The 24,251-nt window shown below is 47.0% G+C and overlaps 1 long non-coding RNA gene across 2 annotated transcripts; it reads left to right on the top strand.

Moving 5' to 3' along the window:
- The first annotated feature begins 17,027 nt into the window (after window positions 1-17,027).
- LOC118998934 (uncharacterized) lies at window positions 17,028-23,984 on the top strand. Of its 2 annotated transcripts, none has more exons than XR_005069002.1 (3): window positions 17,028-17,254; window positions 20,444-20,559; window positions 23,815-23,984. It is a non-coding gene; the product is annotated as an uncharacterized LOC118998934 (long non-coding RNA). The 2 variants fall into 2 exon arrangements; XR_005069001.1 differs by lacking the exon at window positions 17,028-17,254 and adding an exon at window positions 20,169-20,323.
- Window positions 23,985-24,251: the final 267 nt, after the last annotated feature.

Genomic DNA, 24,251 nt, shown 5'->3' with positions numbered 1-24,251 from the left:
CAAGGGGCATCCTTTTGATTTGCAGACTGGCACTCAACCCACTGAACCACACCAGCCAGGGCAAGGTGAAAAACTTTTTTGTACTGTATTTAGTAAGATTATAACTACGTAAAATAAAAGCATATTAAAATTTCTATTTGTGGAAGAAACATTCTAGGTAATTTTTATCTCCTTCTTTTCTTCTATGTTCCCAGAAATTTCAGTTATATATATTGTTTTTATTATTTGAAAAAAAATTAGTGACACAGAATATACAAATATACTAAGAAAATTGTATGCACATTTGTATAACCATATTTATGAAAAGAAGGCATTGAAAAAGAATGAAAAAATATGCAAAACATTCACAGTGGTTGTCTCTAGATGTGAAATACTAGACGATTTTTAAAATATTAAAATATTCTCTATTATTTTCATGATGACAGGAAGGAAGGGATTCTAGTGGAGGGGAATTCTTCAAAATAACAGCTATGTTGGGGTAGTAAGATTATGGGTCTTTTTTGCTGACTTGTTCCATTTTCCAAGCTTTTCATTATGTGGTTTTGTTGTTATTTTAGCAGGAATAAAACCCTCGTTGCTTCAGAACAGGATTTCACTCTCGAAAGGCCTGCAGATTTGTGCTAAAGAGCTAGGGCTCCATGCCCTGGCTGGTGTGGCTCAGAGGACTGAGCGCCAGCCTCTGAAAGGTTGCTGGTTCGATCCTTCGTCGGGTCATATGCCTGGGCTGCGGGCCAGGTCCCCAGTAGGGGGAGTATGGGTGGCAGCTGATCAATGTTTCTCTCACGCATTGATGTTTCTCCCCCTCTCTTCCTCCCTCCTTTCTCTTCTCTCTAACAAGGTAAATAAATAAATAAAATCTTTAAGAAAAAAAAAAAGAGCTAGAGCTCCTAACTGCTTGTATTCATCCCAAGTAACACAGCAAAAGCCGTGGCTGTGGATGATGGGAGATTGCTACTGGTGACGTGTCTCTGGGGAGAGAGAGCAGAAGGCAGAGCACTCTTAGTCCCTTAAAATGTTTTAGCAGGCAGACACTTCTGCAGCCCCAACAGCCCGGCTGGGGGCTGAGTGAGTCAAGAGCAGCAAGACCCAGTCCCTGCCTTCTCGGGGCTCCAGCCACCGGTGGAAAGGCAAGGGCACTTTGTGCAGAGATGGCAGGGGAGGCCTCCATGAGGTCTGAGCAGAGGCCTGGCAAGATCTGGCCTTGTAGGAAATGACCAGTCTCACCAATGGACAAAATTAGGCCTGTCCGAGGGCTGAACCCTCAATGGCTGTCACTTGCCTTTTCATAGTAAGCGCATGTCTAGGCAGAATCTGCTGGGTGGATGACAGCACTAGTGATTACAAAGCAAACTGTCCAACAAAGGTTTGGTCATCCAAACCCAAGAGACCTGGGTTCTGATTCTGGGTCTGCCATTAACCAGCTGTGGCACCTTGGACAAGTAATTCCATCTTTATAAGCCTCAGCCTCCTCATCTGCAAGATGGGAAGAACCACAATAATAATAAATAGTACCTGTCCTGACTACGTCCCAGTGTTTTTGAAAAAAATCAGGTAACATAATGTATATAAAAGTCCTTTAAGAGTATAAAGCATGTCAGCTGATGAACGGACAAAGTGTGGTATATCACTGCAGTGGAATACTATTCAGTCCTAAAAAGGAATGAAGCACGGAAGCCCTACAGCGTGGATGAACCTTGAAAACATGCTGATGTTTCACTTATGAAAGGAGACAGACACAAAAGGCCACATATCGTATGATTCTATTTACATGAAATGTCCGAAATAGGCCAATCCAGAGACAGAAGGCAGATAAGTGGCAGCCAGCGGCTGGGGACAGGGATAAACAGAGTGACTACTTAATGGGCACAGCACTCCTTCTGAAGTGATGAAAACACGCAGGCATAGAGAATAGTGACGATAGTCGCACAACACGGTGAATGTACTAAAGCCACTGACTTGTACAGTTTAAAATTGATTAAAATGGTAAATTTGTTACATGTATTTCACCACAACATTAAAACACTGTAACAAGTATAAATGGTAATTTGAATCTGAGTTTATTATTATGATTATTTCCACAATTTATAATCAAAAGGATTAGATGTCCAGAATTTCAGAGTCCTTCATCCGCACCAGGGCACTGCGAGACGTGACTAGGAAAGAAAGAAAGGAGCTCACGCTCAGCCTGTGTGCAGAATTCTGCCTCCCCTCAGCCCAGGAGCAGGGGACCCGACGGCAAACCCAGACTGCCAAGGCCAGGGAGGCACACAGATCTGGGAATTTCAAAATCCATCTGCGTGGGCTCACCCTTTAATTCAGTGGCTGTGTGATCCCTCGGGGAAGATTTCATCACCAGCCTCCTGCCCCCTCGAACTGTTTCCCAGACAGACTGGAAGCAGCCTTTCTGGTTCTCGCTCCAAGGGCAAAGGGCAGCTTCCTGGGCGCAGCCCTGCCTTAGCTCCTGAGTGACCTCAGACTTGTACGGCTGCAGAGCTGGAGACTTCTTGATGACAATGATGTGACATTTTGATGACAATAATGATGTGACTGAATAAGAGCAACCGTTCACTGACAAGACACTCAGATGTGCAAAGAAGATACTATTCCATTTTTTACCTGGTACTGATTTAATGTGCCTCTGGCGCCCCACCTCAGGGAGTGGAGCTGGGAAGGGAGGGGACAACTGACCAATTAGGACTCTTTGTTCCCGTTTAACCTGCATCTAGCCGGTAACAGTCAGTCATCTCATTAATAGGGCCACTTCTCCCTTCCCTCCCCAGCCGCCCCATACCACCGGGGAGTCAGTTCTCACGTGGAGCCCGCTGCGTCCCCTGCCCCTGTCCTTTTGTTCCCACCACGCCCAGGGCCCTCTGCCAGGGTTTCCTAAACTTTCCTGGGAAGAAGCAGTCACTGCGGCACTGAGAATCCGATCAAGGAGATCTGGGGTGGGACCCACGATTCTGCATTTGGTTGCCTCCCAGGAAAGTTAGAGAAATACTGAGTTCTGTGTAGCCTGGCTTACACTAACCTTCGTGGTCAAATCCTCCAGGATGAAAACGTTTGTAAAATCCATCTCCTCCTCCCCAAAGCCTGGCTTCTGGGGTTACTGAGCACCCCCCCCACCACAAACATGGGAAACCTGATGGTTGGAGGAGAGCAATGACTTCGCCGTACAAACTGGAATTTGCTCCTCTCGTGACACTCCAGAAACCCACTGACTGGCCTGTGGAGCTTCGGAGGTCCACACGATTAATGAAGCTATGCTTCCAAAAACATCTTTTAAAAATCCCCATTGATTAACAATGATAATACCTAACATTCACTGAAAACTCACTATGGGCAAGGCATTGTGTTACATGCATTCATGGGTTATATGCCTTAATCTACGTAGCAGCCTTATACTATAAGTTATCCACAGTTTATAGATAAGGAAACTGAGGCATACAGAGGTTAAACAATTTGCCCTAGGTCACATCACCGATAGTGAAAGAGACAGGACTTGCAGGGACATGTGGATGACTCTGGGGGTTCTTTTAATCACTAAGACACCCCTTCCCTATGTTAATTGGAGGCCTCTTAGAAACCCTGGTCCAACCTTCCAATTTTTTAATTTAATCTTTATTTCATTTTTTAAATTACCATTTAGCTCCCTTATACCAGCATCCCACTCCCCGCCATGCCCTCGCCCGCTAAGCTTCTTATTTCATAGCCTGGGAGACCCAGGCTTGGAGACAGAAGGTGACTTGCTAAGGACACAGGAGCTAGTCAGCAGCAAGGTAGAATGGAACCCCAGGCCTGGGACTCCTGATCCAGGGCTCCTCCCTTCAGCCCCAGTGCTGGCATTGGACGTGCGATGCACTTGGCATTCTCCAACTGCTGTTGTACAGAACTCGGGGACAGCCTGAGGACAGCAAGTGATCTGCCCATGGTTTCATAATTTCAGGGAACTCTTAAAACGAGCGGGGCTCTTCCAAGAGCATTGCTTCAATATTGTTGCACCATGTGTTTCTCTTCATTGATTTCCAATGTGCACGTTTCTTGGTTATAACTCCAAATCAATTGTGGTGTAGTGCTCCATTTTGCAGGTTTTTAGGAACTGAAAAAGGCTGAGGCTGGTTGCCCTGCCAGGGTGTCTCTGGGCCCAGGCAGGCTCGTTGCATCTTTGCAAGGTGCAGATTCCTGAGGCAGGGAACTCCTCTGAGGGTGTGAGTAATTGGGGTGAGACGCCTTCTCACCTCTGGTCACAGGATCTTTGTCCCAGCACATTTCACAACTTGGAAGGGGGAACTCCAAATCCCAAGTGGAGGAAAAAAACGGAGTGCATATTTAGTAAGTGGCTGAAATGAGCCAGACCCTGTGTTGAATACTTTACAGTTATTTCTTTTAACTCCCAGCCTTGCCTTAGGAGGCTGTTACTACTATCCCCATTTTACAGATGAAATCCAGGCTCAGAGCAGGTAGATTTGTCTAGGTCCCACAGCTTTTAAATTAGCTGACTTGGAATTTGAACTGGGCATCTGTTGAACTCCTGAGACTGTATATGGGACACCACAGAGCCTTCGAGGGTGACATGCTCCCTACAAGCTTTACTGAGACTTGCAGGTCCCACCGTCTGCTGACACACATGGCCTCTCTTCATTCTCCCTCGTCCCTGGTGGTCCCCTGGGCTGGCAGTCCTGCTTACGTGCTGCTCTCCTCTGGAGGACACGCTGCCCAGCCCCACCTTCACTCTCTGGCCTGGAGGAGTCGACAGCTGTAAAGAGGCAGTGGTCTGGAGGTGTCAGTCACTGCACGGCCCACCCACACCTCTCCTGGGGACTCCTTCCCTCAAAGCCTGCCTTCCAGGGTCCCAGCAAATTGCCCCAAGATGGACAACTGACCAAGGTCAGTTCAAATGTGATTAGCTCAGCTACTTGTGCTCCTTGCTTAGCAAAGAGGAGCTCTTTCCATCAGATGCCTTGCCAAAAATTGGAAACTGGGCACTGAATCAGTAGAAACACTGGAAATATAAACGCTGTGATATAGAAAGGGGATGAGGAAGTGGGGGAAGGTGTGATAAGCCACCCCCTTGTGAACTGATGAATGGATAAGCCAAGCCTCTGTGCTGAGAAAAGCACAGTCTGTGCGCGGAGAGGGGCAGACGGCCCCTGCACTGCAGGTGATGGCCGCAGTCTCCCTGGTTCCTGCTCTGGGGTTCCCATGGGCCCTCTGCAGCCTTTCATTAAAACCCCCTTTCCTGAGGTAAACTGAATGTTTCTTCTCTTCCTTGAAACTAAAGAAGCTTTGTCTAGAGCAAGAGGAAACTTGAAATAATTTATAAGGTTTGAACTTCCTTTCAATTGGCAAAGAAGACCTTCGGGTTAAGAGCTCCCAAAGGGCTCTAACTAAGTTGTGTGGAGAAGCTATGAAGCAGTGAGTAAAAAGTGGTCACAGAGCTTTCCAGTTATCTGTTGCTATGAATGATAACACCTCAAATTTACAGGTCTAAGAGAACCATCATCTCTTTTGTTTATAAATCCGTAATTTGGGCAGGGTCAACAGGGACAGCTCATTTCTGCTCCACTGGGCATCAGCTGGGGTGGCTTGAAGGCTGGGGCTGGAATCACCTGAAGGCTCACTCGCTCACCTGACTGGAGGCTGGTGCTGGCTGCCGAATGGGGCATCAGCCGGGGCTGCCTGCCAGACACCTGCATGTGGCCTCTCCGTGTAAACCACACGCTTCTTCCTGTGGCATGGTGATCAGCTTTCAAGAACAAGTATTCCAAGAGGACCACGTAGAAGACATATCACCTTAATGAGCTTAGTCCCGCGGCATCATAAACCCACTCAGATTCGAGGGGATAAAGCATACTTGATGGGTGGAATGTCAGCATGACATTGTAAACAGAGCATGTGGGATGGGCTGCATTGCGGTGCCCATTTTTGGAAAATACGCTGTCGTGTATAACTAGTGAGCTATAGACTTTAGGACGATGGATAAAGCCCCTGACTCCTAGTCAGACAAATGTAAATTAATTGCAGCAACAGATCAAGAGGCTCAGTAAAACTGCTGCCGCAGTGAGACAGAATTATGAAAAGCAGAAAAAAGTATAAAGCACCGTAGTGTGAAACCATTTAATCAATATCAGCATACTAATGTTGAACTTGAATCCTCTGTTAAGAATGGAGGGATGGGTTCTGGCCAAGATGGAGGTGTAAGTAGATATGCTTTGCTTCCTTGCACAACCAAAAGAAGGACAATAACCAATTTAAAAACCAAAAATAACCAGAACTGCCAGAAAATCAAACTGTATGGAAGTCTGCAACCACGGAGTTAAAGAGAAAACATTCATCCAGACTGGTGGGAGGGGCAGAGACAAGCAGTTGGGGTAGAGAGAGTGCATGGCAACAGACTGGCGGGGCAAAGCAGCGGCTGTCAGACCAGGCAGCTCTATATTCGAATGTGGATAAACCAAGAGGGACAACTGGGGAGCGAGACAGACAACACAACCCAGGGGTCCAGAGTGGGAAACTAAAGCCTCAAAACCTCTGGCTTTAAAAACCTGTGGGGGTTTCAGCAGCAGGAGAAACTCCCAACCTCACAGGAGAGTTCTTTGGAGTGACCCACAGGGTCCTGATATGTACACAAGCCCACCCACCTGGGAATCAGCCCCAGAAGGGCCCAATTTGCTTGTGGGTAGTGGGGGAAGTGACTGAAAGCTGGCTGAGAGCTGAGCAAGCAACACTGTTCCCTCTCAGACCCCTCCTCCACATACAGCGCCACAACACAAAGATGTGGGTTGCCCTGCCCTGGTGAACAGCTAAGGCTCCGCCCCTTTCTGGTGAATAGCTAAGGCTCCGCCCCTTACTACTTACCAGGCATAATGAGACAAAAACATATGGCCCAAATGAAAGAACAGATCAAAGCTCCAGAAAAAATACAACTAAGCGACCAAGAGATAGCCAACCTAACAGATGAACAGTTCAAAATACTGGTCATCAGGATGCTCACAGGACTGGTTGAGTATGGTGGCAAAATAGAAGGAAAATGTGAAGGCTATGTAAAGTGAAATAAAGGAAAATGTACAAGGAACCAACAGTGCTGGGAAGGAAAGCAGAACTCAAATCAATGGTTTGGAGCAGAAGGAAGAAATAAACATTCAACTGGAACAGAATGAAGAAACAAGAATTCCAGAAAGAAAAAAAAAGAGAGAGAGAGAGGCTTAGGAACCTCCAGGACAGCTTTAAACGTCCCAACATGCAAATCATAGGGGTGCCAAAAGGAGAAGAGGAAGAGCAAGAAATTAAAAACTTATTTGAAAAAATAATGAAGGAAAACTTCCCCAAGCTGGTGAAGAAAGACAGACGTCCAAGTCCAGGAAGCTAAGAGAGTCCCAAAGAAGGTGGACCCAAGGAGGAACATACAAAGACATATCATAATTACATTACTCAAGATGAAAGATAATGAGAGAATACTAAAAGCAGCAAGAGAAAAGGAGACAGTTACCTACAAAGGAGTTCCCGTAAGACTATCAGCTGATTTCTCAAAAGAGACCTTCCAGGCAAGAAGGGGCTGGAAAGAAGTATTCCAAGTCATGAAAGGCAAGGACCTACTAAGATTGCTCTATCCAGCAAAGCTACCACTTAGAATGGAAGGGCAGATAAAGTGCTTCTCAGATAAGGTCAAGTTCAAGGAGTTCATCATCACTAAGCCCTTATTATATGAAATGTTAAAAGGACTTATCTAAGAAAAAGAAGATAAAAATATGAACAGTAAAATGACAACACACTCACAATTATCAACAAGTGAACCTAAAAACGAAAACAAAAACAAACTAAGTAACTGAAACAGGAACAGAATCACAGAAATGGAGATCACATGGAGGGTTAGCAAAAGGGGAGTGGGAGGGGAGAGAATGAGGGAAAGGTACAAGGAATAAGAAGCATAATTTGTAGGTACAAAATAGATGGGGAACTTAAGAACAGTACAGGAAATGGAGAAGCCAAAGAACTTATATGTATGACTCATGGACATGAACTAAGTGGGGGGGTGAATTCTGGTGGGGGTGCAGGGTGGAGGGGGATAAATGGCAGAAAAAAAATGAGACAACAATAATAGCATAATCAATAAAATATACTTAAAAAAGACTGGAGGAATGGGATAGTATATTTTGGAATAATTTATATCAGAAATCATTAACAATGTTTTGACTTTTAAGTGGATAACTTCAATAACAGATTAACTGTCCCTCATGATGACAGGTCAATATTACTATAGTATCCTATAATTATTTTACGTGTAACCTTCCAAGAAGCAGGATCAACCTACCCTACTTAGAATTCTCTTGGAGATATCATTCCATTATATTTTAGCCTCTTGCTGTCAAAGAGAAGTCTGATATTACTGTATTTCAGTTCCTTTGTAAGTTATCTTATTTCCCTGGTTGCATTTTAAGATTTTGTTCCCCTCTTTGGTGTACTGTATTTGCTCTTACATATATGTCTGCCCATGGAGCTAAAAAAATTCTGCTCAGGGTTCACTATGATGCTTGAATCTGACGACACATGTTGTGTAATAAGGTATCTGTTGGTCTTTGTCCTGGGTTCCTGGAAGGGCGCTTCTGAACCTTTCCCGGTTTTCCTGAGTGATAGGAATGTTTTGTTGATCGTGGTGGGGCCCTCGGACCACACCTAAGTTTACATTTAATGACGACTCAGGGTGGGGGCTCAGCACACCAGAAAGACCAATCATGTGATGAGGGAGTTGAGGGTTTCCTTGATATCAGTCCAACTTCCTCTGGGGTGGGGATAGGGGCTAGAGACTGAGAACAACCAACCCTGCATATATAATGAAACACCAAGAAAAACTCTGGACACCCAAAGCTTGGAGAAGCCTCCTGGTTGGTGATGCACTGATGTGCTGGGAAGGTGACACATCCTGATTCCATAAGGAGGCTCATGGAAATCCATGTTTGGGACCCCCCCAGACCACACTCTATGCGTCTCTTCACTGAGCTGCTTCTGGTACTTCTTTACAACAAAACTGTAATAATAAGTATTGCACGTTCCTGAGCTCTGTAAATCATCCTAGCAAATTATGGTACCTGAGATTTGTACCCAATTGGTCAGAAGTGAGCATGGCTTTGGGGATCCCCGAACTTGCAGCTGGATCTGAGTAGGGCAGTCTTATTAGGGACCATGCCTTTCTCCTGGGGAGGCTGTGCTGATTCTGGGTTATTACTGCCAGAATTGCACTGCGGTATTGCACACATCTTTCTTCACTCTGGAAAGATTTCAGTGTTTCACACGTGCTCATTGAATACCACACTAATTTACTGAGAAATCTGGAATGACTCCTCATTGCCCGTTCTTTTTTTGTATTTATCAATTTTTTAGACAGAGAAAAACATCAGATTTGTTGTTCCATTTACTTGTGCATTCATTGGTTGATTCTTATAAGTGCCTGGACTGGAGATCGAACCCACAATCTTGGTGTATCGGGATGATACGTTAACCAATTGAACTACCTGGCCAGGGCTGCCTGTTCTTTCCATAGGAGTGAATTGTGGCTCCTCTGCTTGCATCAGAAACGTGCCAATAGGAGCCCTGGCTGGTGTGGCTCAGTGGGCTGAGTATTGGCCTGCAAATGAAAGTTGCCTGTTTGACTCCCAGTCTAGGGCACATGCCTGGGTTGCAGGCCAGGTCACCAGTAGGGGGCGTGTGAGACGCAATCATACATTGATGTTTCTCTCCCTTTCTCCCTCCCTTCCCCTCTCTAAAATAAATAAATAAAATCTTAAAGAAAAACATTCCAATAGGAAAAATAATATCATACCTTTCATGTCAGAATACAACAGTACAAAGTAAAGGCAGTGTGGTAGGTGGCATTAATATTCCTTTAGTGGACATTATTGGTGCTCTGCACAGATCTTTTCAGATCTCTTTTCTAATTCTTTTCCTTCTCCCAATTTCTGTGGTTTTGCTTCTAAGAGCCATGCAGGGCTACTCCTGCAGGGCTGCTGGAGCTGCTTCACCCAGGTTCCGAAAGCTGAGTGCCCCGTTGCTTGGAGCAGTCCCCAACCAATGACTGACAGCTGTGAAAATATGAAAGCCTAGCTCCACTGCCTTGAGTTGGGATAGACTCTGAGGTATAATTTACACTGCAGAACTCCCTGAATAACGAGGTTTAGCCCAGGACTTTGTCTAAAATTATACCCTTAGCTTTGTCTCCTTTCCTGTCCTGGTTCCCCACTCCTTTTCTGGATTCTCGTAGGAATACTTCTTTTTTAAAAAATACTTTATTTTTAAAATTATTATTTTTTTTAGAAAGGAGGGAAGGGAAAGAGAAAGAGAGGGAGAGAAACATCAGTGTGTGGCTGCCTCTCACATGGCCCCCACTGGGGAACTGGCCCACAACCCAGGCATATGCCCTGACTGGGAATCGAACTGCAACCCTTTAGTTCACAGCCTGCACTCAATCCACTGAGCTACACCAGCCAGGGCAGGAATACTTCTTAATAAATTGCTTGCCACTAATCCTTGACTCAGGGTCTACTTTGGGGGAACCTAAAAGTTTCCAATCATTCACTACTAAACAGGTTGCCACATGACTTGCAATGTCTGGGTGGTAGGGGAACCTATTTCTCAGCCCCCACTGAGTCAAGCGGCAATGTGACATGCTTAGACCAATGGAATGTGATGAGAAGTAATGTGTGCCACACACTACTTGGCTCTTCAGAATCATCACATGTTACCAGAATTGCTTTTTTTCTCTGGGGAAAGGCCAAGACTGGGGCTGCTCCTTTGGTCTGGATCCCAGAACAAGTCATGCAAAGCAAAACCACAGCTGATACACAGCCAGTATGTAATGGGCAAGAATACACCTTTATTATTGTTAAGACACTGAGATTTGGGTGTTGTTACTGCAGCACAACTAACGGATAGAATACAGGAAGGGTAGTATAATAGTTAACAGTATGTGTCCTGGAGTCAGATGACCTGGGGTCAAAGCCAAGCTCTGCCACTTACTATGTGTATAACCTTGGCCAAGTTCTTTAGTTGACCTTCAGTTTCTCCATCCAAAAAATGGGAATATTTAGCAATAACCACCTCATAAGCTCACTAGGGATCAAATGAGTGAACACATACAAAGTGCTTCATTAATGCCTGGCACATGGTAAATGCTTAACAATTATTAACTAAAGTGAACTATAATTATGAATGATAACTCATCCCTAAGTTTTCAATGTTTCCTCCTACAACTACTGAGCTTGTTGGTTGCCTCCCCAGCATGCAGTCTCCATTTCTATTTGGGGATCTATACGGTTCTGGGAAAACTGACTTCTCTTGTCCTAAGAGATGAACAGCCAATAATGTGCTGGTAAACTGGACCCCAGAAGGGTGGGGAGGGAAGCCACTTTCCATGCTGTCCTGTCAAGACTCCCTCCATGGCTGATTTCAGTACTGATGGTTTAAAAACTGGTTTGCGACTTTCTTGAGTAGTTGACGACCACGCAGCGAGCCAGGACTCCTCCCTGCCGCTCCTCCAGCTGCAATGCTAGTGCAAGCTACTCCAACCAGCGAGGATCTCAGGACTGCTACAACTCTAATCAAACAGACATTTTCCTTGCATGTTGTAAAATGTAAAAGAGCTTTCCAAAGTGTATTAAGTTGATCACATGAACCTGCCAATATGAAACTAGTTCTGATCTATATCAAGCGCAGTATCATGTGATGCAGCCTAACACATGGAATTCACAGGAAAACGGCAGAAGAAAGGAAGGAGGAGTAAATCCCACCAGAAGCAAATTTGAAGGAGGACCATGTGGATTTTAAAGAGATGCTAATGCGTCACTCCAAAATGGGTATTAAATATAATTTTGGACAATTAGCTTCTTTATTATTCAACTACATACTCCCTGGAAAGTATCATATTATACAACACTAGCTTATATAACATCATCATTCTCCCAACCTTGTTTTCATGGCGCGATATTTCTTTTTCCATCAGGGGCAAGAAATTCCCAAAGGCCTTAGCAGAGGTTTTGGAGAATACCTTTTGACAGGTTTGGGGGTAACTCAGGGCCAGGCAATCCAGGGAATTCCGTTTTTCTTGCCGTAAACTCCCCTGCAGCAAGCTGGGGCCTTAGGGACCCAAGTGGGGCGGGTCCTTCCCCTCGCTGAGCCGCAGGTAACGCACAAGTGCGGTGGGGTAAGAACTACCCTTGGAGTCCGGCTGGAAGGATTAAACTGGGAAATCCAAGTCTGGGCCAGGGCCCTCGGTCAACAGGAGCAGTTACTAAGTAAGATAATTCCAAACCCTGCGGCTCTTACAGGGTGCAGCCCCCAGCATATGAGGAGCGAGACGCTACACCGGACCTCTGCTCCTGCCACCCTCGCCGCCGCCGCCGCCTCCGCCTCCGCCGCAGGCGGCGACGCTGCCACTGCTTCCCAGCGGCCCCTGCGGCGGGCGTGGCCCCGCTTCCCAGAATGCTCCGCAGCTCGGGCCGAGAGCCGGGGCCGCAGCGGCCAGACGTCCAACCTGGGCAGGACTTGGTGGCCCCTCGGCGACCCGTCACCGGCACAACCGCGGAGGCTTTTGGGGTGTTACCGCCCTCCTGCCATCTCCTCACCCCGCTCCCCGCAGCGTATCCCACCCAAGCATGCAAACGGGGCATGGATACATTAGCACACACGTCCACACATGACAGTTCGCTCTGCTTTCCGCCCACAGACAACACACATCCCCCCCGCACAGAACAAAGCCCACGCACGGCAGCACTCGGAACGTGTGCAAAGCACAGCCCAAGTACATCTTCACACGTGGCAAGTCTCAGTGCCCACACGGAACATAGACCTCAACATTCAATGCATTCACTTTGCTCACCAAAGACACGAATATATCCCATAACACAGCAAAAGTATCACACACACAGCTCACCACTTACACATGCACACACTACAAACACTGTGTATTTTGCCAAGAGACCACACGAGTCACCCACACCCGGAGGTAGATGTCACATACATACTGCAATGCTCTGTTCCCTCCTTACACAATTGACATGTGTGTATTCCACACTACAACAAACACAAAATACACACTTAAACCCCCGCTGAAGAAAGCACATTAATTGCCCACAAACGTTATGCATACACTACCCATATCATAGTCAGTACAACATACTACAGAAGCCCTAAGCATAGGGATATACCTCACAAACATGAAAACATCACATCATACAGTCAGCAACATACACACAACACACAAATCCTAAATGTAACATAGCCACCCTACACACACTGCTCACACACACGAATAATCACACACATACCCACACTCAGCTTGCTGGACACACAGATACTACACTGACCAAAACCATACCCACAGCTGACCCCCACACACAGATACACCTAAGGTGACCAGCCATCCTGTTTGCCCAGGACTGGCTTGGTTTTAGCATTGAGAGCTTGACGTCTGGGGAATACCTCGATCTCAGGCAACCCAGGACAGTAGTCACCTCACACATTATTCAAATTAATCAGGCCTGGACCCCTAATTACTACCAGTAATGAAGTCTGAGCAGGTCTGCGGACCAGGGAGGGAGCCCTAGGCAGGGTTCCTTAAGCACCAAGTCTCACCCCCATCCCCACCTTGTCTATAGGGGGAAGTTCAGCTGGGGAGGAATTTGAAATGAAGTTGCAGTCAGGACCTTCCAAGAAAAGGAAAGCGGCAGAGAGGCTTAACCACACCTGACTGGGGTTTTACCATTGAGAAGCACTTTTATCTAATCAAACTTACCTAATCCTTACAAAAACCTGTGAAGTGGGTAGTATAGGTGCTATTATGACAATGATGCGAGAGAAGCACAGACATCTGACTAAAGTCACACAGCATATGTCACAGGCAGAATGTGTCTGGAAGACATCCCAGCTCTCTGGTCCCCCCCACCCAGGCTTTTCCCCTCCTGCCAGCTGTCTGCACAGGCCCCTCCATCCCCCATCTTGGTTGAGACACCTTGGCTAGAATCAAGAAGCCACCTGTCTTGAGCCACCACCTTCAAAAGCCTTTCATTCCATCCTAATGGGGCAAGGCGCCCAGGCTGCCCCACCCTCAGGGTGGATTAGGCCTCCACCTCCCTGTTAGGGTTTAAAGTACTTCAAAAGAGTTCCCTGCACAAAAACAGCTCTCACAGGTCCTGTCTGGTAGCTTGGAATCACACCAGGAGAGACAGACCCCTTTTAGGTAAAGGCATTGAGCCTTGGAGGCCCCTGCTCAAAAGTCACCTGTATCCCTAGAAGGGACTCCCACACTGCAGCCTCCAGTACCCTAGCTGGCATTGTCTCCCTTGTCACTGTGTGCATTGCAACAGACATTGCCTAATGCCAGCTTGCTGATGGGATTGGACAGTCGCTAGCAATTCCTGTGAGAATGGGGAACAGGATGGGGAACTTTGATTGTGACTGAGGGAAGGTGTGAGAGGGTGCAGAGTGACTTGGACAGGGGAAGACAGGATAGTAGAGATGTGGGGTTTTGCGAAAGAGGGGGACACGCTGTTGGCAGGAGTAGAGGAGGCCTTTAGTCTAAGGAGGAATGCCATGAGCTTTCCAGTGCTGCCAGGAAGAAAAGGGTTGAGTTATAGGGTGGGCATGTGTGGGGGGTGGAGAGGTCAGAGAGAGGGGGCTGTGTGGGGGGGACGCTCTGGTTCAGTGCTGGCAGCAACCTGAGCAGAACAGTTGAGAGCAATCACAGATTATTCCTCTGCGGAAGGTGATGAAGAAAATGTAAGAACATGGGAAAGTGCGATGTAACGATAAGTGAGAAAAAAGGAGGTTACAAAATGGGACGAAGAGTGGGATCCCTATTGTGTAACACGGGCTGGAAAGACGCCAGAACATTAGCTGTTGTTATCCCTGCTACAGTAAGGATGACTTGCATTTCTTCTTGGAGCCTGTCTGTGTAGTCCGGGTTTTCTATAACGAACTCGAAATGTGATTTTTCTACATATCTGAAAGTGTTATTTTAGAAGAAAATTATTTGAGTGCTTATTAAATCCTGCAGTCTCAGCACAACACGTCATGCAAAGAAGTGTAAGCCACAGCCACCACTCACAGATTACCCTGAAATCCAGGCATAGCACCGGGGTACAGTTCTGTGCTGAAGGAATGTGGCCCTTGCCTGGGCTCTGCCCTGTTCCACAGCTTCCTACCTGTGACCCGAGCAAGTGCCTTGACCTTTCTGTGTTTTGGTTGCCTCATCTGTAAAATGGGAATAATAACAGTGCCTGTAAGGATTAGTTGAGCTGATACACGTGACCACTTAGAAGAGCACCTGCCACTGGAGAATCACAACCGAAGTGTTAGCTGTTGCTTCTTAGTGGTTAAGGACTTTGTCTCTGGTGTTGCTCTGTCTGGGTTCAAATCCATATTCTGTCTCGATCAGCCTTAGGCAAATGATTTCATCTTTGTCTTTACCTCAGTTTCTTAATCTCTAAAACGGGGATGAAAATAATGGTGCTTCATCCATAGAGTTGTTATAAAAATTAACTGTGTAATTATGAATAAAATATATTACTTAGAAGAGTGCCTAGCACCTAAGAAGTGCTCAGTAAGTGGGAGCTGCTATAATACTAATTATTAGTAGCTATTACTATTACTATTGGGGGAGGCCGTGAATGGGGGTTGAGAACCACCAGAGCACCCTGTGGAGAGTCGGCAGCGGGGTCCGGGGTGCATGAGATGGGCTGAGCCGGGCTCTGCAGGATGGCTCTGCCCTCTCTTTCTTGCCTCTCCTGTGTCCTCCTCTAGCTTGGGTTATTCTGGCCCTTTAAGTTTTAAAACGGTGCCACTCCTTCAACACACCACTAGCTCCCTGACCCTTATTCAGGCACAGGCAGAGGTGGGCATGTGTGAAGCTAATGAAGGGAGGCTTCCAGAACTGTTTATTTGCATGGGAAATGCCTCAGCAACATTATATTTGTGACTGAGTCTTTTTCTTGCAGGAGACTTCCATCTTTGTGTCAACTTTGACCCCAACTGGATCCTCCCTTCGATTTAGGAAGGGGGCTCCCAAGTTAGCCTTCCAAGGCCCCGTCTGCTGAAATCCAGCCCCTTTCTTTGACTGGCCCTGGTCACCAGGGACTTACCTGGGCAATGTTTTTGCCCATGTGAGCCTCTTTTCTTTTGTTACTGATGCACAGTATTTCCTGTCTCCTCCTGTAGCTACAGTATCTACCTGTCACCCTTAGGGTTGGTGTTAACATAAATGAATGAATGAATGAACAAACGAATGAATGAACTTGCAATGCCTGGGGGTAGAGAACAAATGAACAAATATAGTTTGAGTCTGTTTTGTCCTTAAAGAAAAATTAACAGCAGGATCATTGCTTACTCTGTGGTGGAACAAAGCCCTCAGCAGACAGGAGAAGCTGGAAGCCTTTTAAATCGAAGAGGAACAAGAAGCCTCTGAGATTGTAGAGTGACTGAAGTTTAGGAACACAACTGCATCTACATGAGAAAATGTACTGAGTCTGGAGAGATGTGTACAGAAGTTGAAATTTGAGGAACCAGCACAGGGCTCTATTGAGAGCTTGTTCTCCTTACATTGGGCTTTATGAATGCCACTTTGCTGGTGCACTTTATTAAAGATTTATGTTTTTAGTTAAGAATGAGTAAAATCAACAGGAGAGGAAGCCTGGTTGTGTCAACATTAGGCAGGGACTCCCAGTGTCTCTCCGGCTTTCTGGACTACATTTGAGAGAACTTTTCCAGGCCATACTCAGAACCTTGCAACCTACCCCATGACAGACACTTCTACGAACGCTGTGTTATTGTTTCATCGGCCCAGCATCTCCTTGGAGACCATTAACTCTGGGAGGGCAAAACTTCCACATCCCACCTGACAAACACTGAGAGCTGAGAAGCTGGGGTGTTAAACAGGAGCCGTGAAGAATTTTGTGTGAACTAAGTACCCACTTGTTGGTCAAATACCAGCCTAGATGGGTGATGTGAGGGATTTGTAGATGTAATTAATATTTAAATCACTAAGCTTTGAGTAAAGCTAATTACCCTTCATAATGTGGTTGGACCTCATCTGATCAGCTGAAGACCTAAGAAAAGACTGAGGCTCACCTCCCTCACCCTGCCCGCAGCACCCCCTTCGCTCCCCAGCCCTCCGACCAGCAGGAAGAAGGACTCTGCCTTTCTAGTGCCCTCGGATTCCGCACTGTTGCACGGACTCTGGCCACAGTGGCCGGCCTGCCAGCTTGCCCTGCAGGTATGGACTTGCTAGGCTACACAATTGCACGCATATATTCATGTTCTGTTTCTCTGGAGAACCATAATACAGTAGGTGTGAATGTAAGTTGTTTTCTTGCTTGGAAAAATTTTTCTCAAAGGGAATGACTTTTCACGATGGTGAGTGTTTGGACAGGTGTAGGCAATCCAGGAGACCGCAGAGGTCTTCTTTTCTCTCCCCTCAACTCCTGAGTGGGCTTGGACTTAAACATTCAGTCACAACTAAGCATGAGAAGTGAGCATCCCATTACTCCTCTGTTGCCACCTGCTCTGTGTAGTTAGTTACATCTAAAACTACATGCATTTGTGATGGTAAGACTGGAGCCAGTCTAAATATTCTTGCACAGAAAGGAGAACTATGCAGCAGCACAAAGGAAGTGGGGTCTTTTTCTGCACTGATTTGGAATGGATTTAAGATAATATGAGTGAGTTCTGGCTGGTGTGGGTTAGCAGATTGAATGCTGGCCTGCGAACTGAGAGGTCACCGGTTTGATTCCCAGTCAGGGCATGTACTGGGATTGTGACCTAGGTCCATAGTTAAGGACGTGGGAGACACAACCAATCAATGTTTCTCTCCCTTTCTCCCCTAACCTTAAATAAATAAATACATAAAGCAAGGTACCGACATTGCATTTCCATTCGCAATGAAAAGAGTGAAAAGAATGTATGCATATTCACTTACAGGCCCACAATCCTTCATTCATAATCCCCAAATCCAAAAATCTCTGAGATTTTTCTTTGGTGTTTGGCAAATTTATTTGGCAGCAAAACTGGAGCTGAAAGGTTGTGTAGCCATTGGCAGTTTCTACGTGTCCCCTATGGACACCTCACACCCCAGGCCCCGGTTGGCCTGTTTGCCTGGGACTGAGGAGCTCCTTGGCCTGGAACTGCAGGGCTCACACCAAGACCGTGGGTCATCTTATGCAGAGCTGACCGAGGTGTTAGGGAACACGTTATGCACCTTATTACCTGTATAAAATCTGACAAGTGCTGGATTCTGAAACCCATCTGTCCCCAAGGGTGCTGGATGAAGGAGTGGACTGTCTCTGGAAGGAGAGCCAGCAGCCAGCCACGGTCCCTGGGGAGGAAATGAGCAGCTGGGGGGCTGGGCCATTTTTTACTGCGCATCGTCTCACATCTTTTGACCACGGACCATGTGAATGTATTATCTCTCAAAAAATAAACACAGGAAATACAGGAAAAACAAAACTCTGCACTTTTGACTAAACTGGAAGTAGAATTTTAATGGTTTTTGAAAAAAGAAATTACTGTGCTGCTATTATTGATGCTTCCAAAACAACATTTGCCTTTCAGATTCTGCTGCCCTCAGTGCATCCTGCCCTCAGGGCCGCCTCACCTATTGAGGCCCCAGAGGGAGTCGGGAGGCTGGTTTTTTGTTTTCTAACCTCAGAGGTCCCTCTCCAAGTAGCAGCAGGTGGATGGACCCGGGCTCTTGCCTCAGCACCTTGCTCCACAGCCCCAGGCGACTTTTTCCTGGTTGGAAGTTCTTATTTTGAAAAAATCAAAAACAATCATACAAAACAAGTAGAAACAGGCTGGGTCAGCTGAAAAATACCCACATGCTCCCAACCCAGGTCTCTGGGTGATATAATTAGCTGGTTTTATCCTGCGGTGAGTGGGAGGCTTGCTCCTCTCACACTGGGCAAGGCCAAAGGCTGACGCAACAAAAGGCAAGCCCGGGCAAGGCCAGCCTGAGCTGTGGCTGCCGAGTTGCTGATGCCGGCTCTGTGGGGGAGAGGGGGAGGGCGCTGCTTCAGGGCTGCAGGGGTGTGGGGACCAGGCTGCCCTGGAAGCAAAGCTGGCCTCCTGCTCACTCAGCCTTGAGCTAACACGCCAGCCAGCTATTCCCAGTTCCCTCTATGTCACCTAGGTGGAAGGGTCTCCTGAGAGATTGTAGAGGTGAGAAGCACAGCCCACACCTCCAGGGAGCCAGGATAGACTAAGCCAGGGCTCCCAAAGCTCTGTGGGTGGAGGGTGAGGAGGTTTCAGTCACTGGGAAGATTTGTCAAAATACCTGGGCACTCGTGTTGATGGCTGACCCTCACTCAATTTTAATTCAGTAGGCTCAGATGAAATGAGAAATTTGAATGTTAAAAATTGTGTTAATTATTATTTAAAATGGTATTAACTATTTAAAAACTATATTATGAGGAATAAGCCTACCTTGCACCCTGAGACAGTCTGGCTTTGCACAGCACACCTCCAGGGGGCACTGTCCACACGAACTCAGTGGTGCTAATGGTACCCCTGGAGGTGAGCAACACGAGGAGTGGGCCTGCTCCTCCCTCCAAAGGCAATCCCTTGTTGTTTCCTGTGTCTTCTTCCAGATGGTGTCCATGTGTGAGCAGGACCAGAGCATTTTTCACAGGGGCTGCCCTTTCCTCCCACTCTCTTAAGCTGAGAGTCATTGAGCTAGGGGAGGAAGGTCTGATGGAGGCAGTACCAGTGTCTTCAAGGTGGTACTGGAAGACTGGGTCTTCCCTGAAGCCTCACCACAGCAAGCCCCTGCCCGCCACCAGGTCGGGGCTGGGTCCCACACACCCTTCCAGGAACCTGTCAGGGTCTCTCTATCTGCGTTTGGGGCAATAAAAAGCCTTTTCTTATTAATCCTCCTGGGCCCCAGGACGTTTTCTAACGGATCTGTGGAGGAAGGGATTTTCCTGCATTGCAGTCCGATGGCTCTCAGCAGGCTTTGATGTTGACTTGTAAAAACAAAACAAACCTGTGTCCCAGAAGGGAGAAACTGGGTCCTGCTGTGTGTCTTTAGACAAATCACACTGTCCCTTTATGTCCTCTGTCCCTGGTTTCCTCCTTTGGGAGCTGGGGGAACTTCATGTCTACCTCATTTTTCCCAGCCTCTTAAGGATGAAGATACTGAGGCCCAAGAACAATCAGCTTGCAGGCGGCACTGTTTTTGTGGGGGCCATGCCCAGACACTGGGCAGGAAACGGCTCACTTGGAATGAGGAAAGGAAGTCCTCGCCTGCCTCACTCCCCTGCTGTGGGACCGCATGGACCCCTGCATCTGGGTAGGGCCACAAGACAAGTTGTTGCAGATGGAATGTGGGTGGGAATTGGTTCCCAGGGATTTCAGAGGCAGGTGTGAAGAAATGGCCATGCCTTCATGTACCTTCTCTCCCCTCCGGCAGAAAGCAGAGATCCTGTGGCCCTTGGGAAGAGGAGCCACAGGATGGAAAGTTCTTGAATCAGCCCCTGGAGGTCAGCCACTCGCCTGCCAACCGGAACACCTCAGTTGTGTTTATATGTGAGTAAGAAAGAGAATTCTGTTGGGTTATTGCTGAGATCTAAGGGTATTTGCTATAATGGCTAGTGTCACCCTAACACATACCCCCACCTTTCCTTCTAAGTCTGGCCCTGAGCTGCTCACATGTACCCATTCACCCAGGAGGAGCCCTTGGCAATCATTCCTCCCAGCAGAGGGCAAGGCTGTTCTGTTACAAGCCACTGAGGGTGGAGGGAGGGAGCTGTCATCTGTTCCCTGGCTCTGAGCTCAGCTCCAGTAGGGCCACCAGCATGCGGGGCTTGGGGGTTGCAGCTGTCGCATTTCACTGTGGCTCTAGTGGCATTATGACCATGTGTGATACTCAGAACCATCCTAGGGAAGCAAAGACAAGGACAAACAGCTGATGGGGGTCAAGGGGAACAGAAAGGGTGAGGCCACAGCTGGCGCCCGGTGTCTGCCCTTGCTGTCTGCATATGTCACCTCCTGGGGCCTCCATGTCCCTCTGTAGTGTGATTCTAAAACACCTGTCCTAGATGGGGGCGGAAGAGGGTGGGGAGGGTGAGGTAGTAATCTGAAATCCCGAAATTACTTTGTGAGATTCCACACTGCTCTGCAATCAAAGGGTCCAAACCCAAGACCCTCAGAACTTTAATGTATATGGCGCTTTTTCTTGGGAGGGGCTTAAAAATCATTGGTTAGGAAAGAAGAATGAAAGAATGCATAATTCCTACTCTTTGGGGATTATCCAGAGGCTGTTCTGAGCTAAAGAGCCTGGAGAGAGGGATGTCTTTGGGGCTTCCAAGGCCAGCTCAGTGTCTGTGAGCAGTTCCCCTTACCACCAAATCTACTCTCAGGCGTCACAATATCTGAAATTCCACCATTACCACTTCATTCCTTTGGATTCCTTTTCATTTCTCCACAAAGATGCAAGAAATGAGGCCCTGGCTGGCGTAGCTCAGTGGATTGAGCGCGGGCCTGCGAACCAGACGATCACGGTTCAATTCCCAGTCAGGGCACATGACTGGGTTGCAGGCTGGTTCCTTGCAGGCTAACTACCAGCAGGGGATGCACAAAAGGCAACCATACATTGATGTTTCTCTCCCTCTCTCCTTCCCCTCTAAAGATAAATAAATAAAATCTTAAAAAAAAAAGATGCAAGAAATGATAATCCTTTGCATGCATTCAATATTTTAGACTTGTTTCAATAATCCTGAAAGAGACAGACAGTGAGATCCAAACACTGGGCATGACAGGAAATTGTAGGGGCAATTCTACTCCTAAGTGTAGGTCCAAGAGAAACTCTTGCACGTGTGCCCCAGAAACATGGGTAAGAATAATCATAACAGCCCCATATAAAACAACACAAAACTGAAAATAACCCAAGTTCTATTGACAGGAGAAGGGATTATTGGATGTTAAATAACAGTGAAAATGATTGACCCCTGTTTTTATAATGTATTGCTGCATAACAGACCATGTTGAAACATAGTGCAAACACAACCATTTATTTGCTCGAAGTTCTACAATTTAGGCAATAGCTCAATGGCGATGGTTTGTCCCTATTTTGTGTGCCTTCAACTGAGGAGGCTCAACTGGGGCTGAATGCTCAGCTTTCAAGATGATCTCACTCAAGGTTGGCATTGACGTTGGCTGTCAGCTGGGAGATCAGCTGGCCCTATTGAGGGGGAGACCCTCCGTTGTCTTGCATGTGGCCTCTCCACATGACCTTTCACAGCATGGTGGTCTCAGACTAACCAAACTTCTCACGTGTAGCCCCAGGTCCCCACATATGCAAAAGCAGAAGTTGCTAGATCTTCTCAAGGCTTAACCTAGAACAGGCACAGGGTTACTTTTGTCCCATTCTGTTGGCTCTAAGAGGTACAAGTCAGACATATTCGGGGGCGGGGGCAACTACAAAAGAGTGCACCTCCCCAGAGGCGCACTGCATCGGGTGCTGCGGACTTCCACAAACCATGATTACTCACAGCCACAGGTCTAGGTCTTAGGTAGGTTATGCTGCAATAACAAATAACCTCCACATTTCAGGGACTTTCACACAACAAAGGGTTACTTCTTTCTCACATACACATCCCACACAGGGTGGTGGGGTGGTCTGCTCCACACAGTCACTCAGGAACCCAGGCTGATGGAGGTTCCCTCATGTTGAGATGAGACCTCACTTTTACCAGGGCCATGGAGGACAGAAAGGCTGGAGAATTCCAGCTAGTCTCAGCCCTAAGGAGACAATGTCACTTATGCTCACATCTCATTGGCTAGAACGAGTCACATGACCTAGTCTAACCTACAATGGGCTGCTGGGAAATGTAGAAGAACACGTAGAAAAATGGGTAAGTATTAAAGTTGCTGTCTGGCCACATGGGATAAAATTGTTGGAAACAAAAGAAAGTACAACCTAAAATTCAAGGTAGGGGAAGAAGGGGTCCAGATAGGAGAGAAATTTACAGGTAGGTATCAGTGATCTGCAAAGGCCCTGAAGCCAACCACAGAGTGCAGGCTAAAAACAGCACTTCCATAAATATTCACTGAGCTCCAGCTGAGGCTGCTGGGCCTCAAAAGTACAAAGATTAATAAAATATGGGCTCGTCCCCTCCGGGTTCCCAGCTCAGTTGATGCACATAAACCAAGCAGGCCAGCAAAGCCCAGTGGAGTTGATTGCTCACCAAGAGGAGCTCACCTCTAGGAGCCAGAGGAAGCTCTGAGAAGGCCTCCCCACAAAGGGTCATGTGAGTTGGGCCATGAAGGATCAATAGGAGTTCAGTGGAAAAAAGAATGAAGGTGGTGAAGGCAGGTCAGGAACAGTTATTCCAGGGAGGGAACTATATGTGCAACCCCGCAGTCTTCACGTGGCCTGTGTTCACTGCATTTCCTCACCGCCTTCTAGTTCTTAAATGTCTGGTCAACTCATTCACATCATGCTGTGCCACCCAGAACCCTCTGCAGACTCACGCACTCATTGTTCCCACTGGCTGTTGGGAGTATCGGCTGCTAGTCCTTATAGTTGAGTCTTTTATTAGGAATCGGCCACAGATAAGGAGGCTCTCTTGCCCAAGGTCATGCACCCCCTATCCCCAGGGTAGCCACATCCAAATGATTGGCGTATAAAGGCTCTGCCTCTAGCTTCACTTCAGGGAACTCTGCAGGACCATCCTACCTCCAGAGCTCCCTATGGAATTGGCTGAGGCCTCTTGGGCCTCCAGTCTCCATCACAGGTCAACTCCCCTCTCTCGGCTCAATCCTGTTTTCTTTATACCCCAGGTGCTGATTGCTCATGTACTCTCCAAGAAACATCCTTCAAGCAAATCTCCACTTCGGAGTGTGTATTCTGGAAAACCTACCAAAGATACCACTGAAGTGAAATGATTACTAAATTTCAACGGATGCCTTCCTTGGAGGTGTTTGTATAGCAGTAATAATAACTAATATTCATAGAGTGATTTTATGTGCCAGGCACTATGCTAGGCACTTTGCCTATATGATCTCATTTAATAAAGAACAAAATTCATGCCAAAGGAATGAATTTCTCATGGTAAAATTTCAGGCTTGGGCAAGATGAAATTTCCAGCTCAGGGATGCTGGCTGGAAATAATTGTGTAGCACAAATTCTGTCACAAATTTCTCTGCCTCACTCTATGATCAGTCCTAATCTTCACTGGCTGGGTAAAGTCCTTATCAGGTCACGGTGGTGGCTCCCA

Source organism: Sturnira hondurensis, unplaced genomic scaffold (genome assembly GCF_014824575.4).
Source record: "Sturnira hondurensis isolate 20B ecotype Veracruz unplaced genomic scaffold, ASM1482457v3 Scaffold0014430, whole genome shotgun sequence".
Lineage (NCBI taxonomy): Eukaryota > Metazoa > Chordata > Mammalia > Chiroptera > Phyllostomidae > Sturnira > Sturnira hondurensis.
The sequence above is the reverse complement of the archived record's forward strand: the minus strand, read 5'-3'. Positions and strand labels throughout refer to the sequence as shown.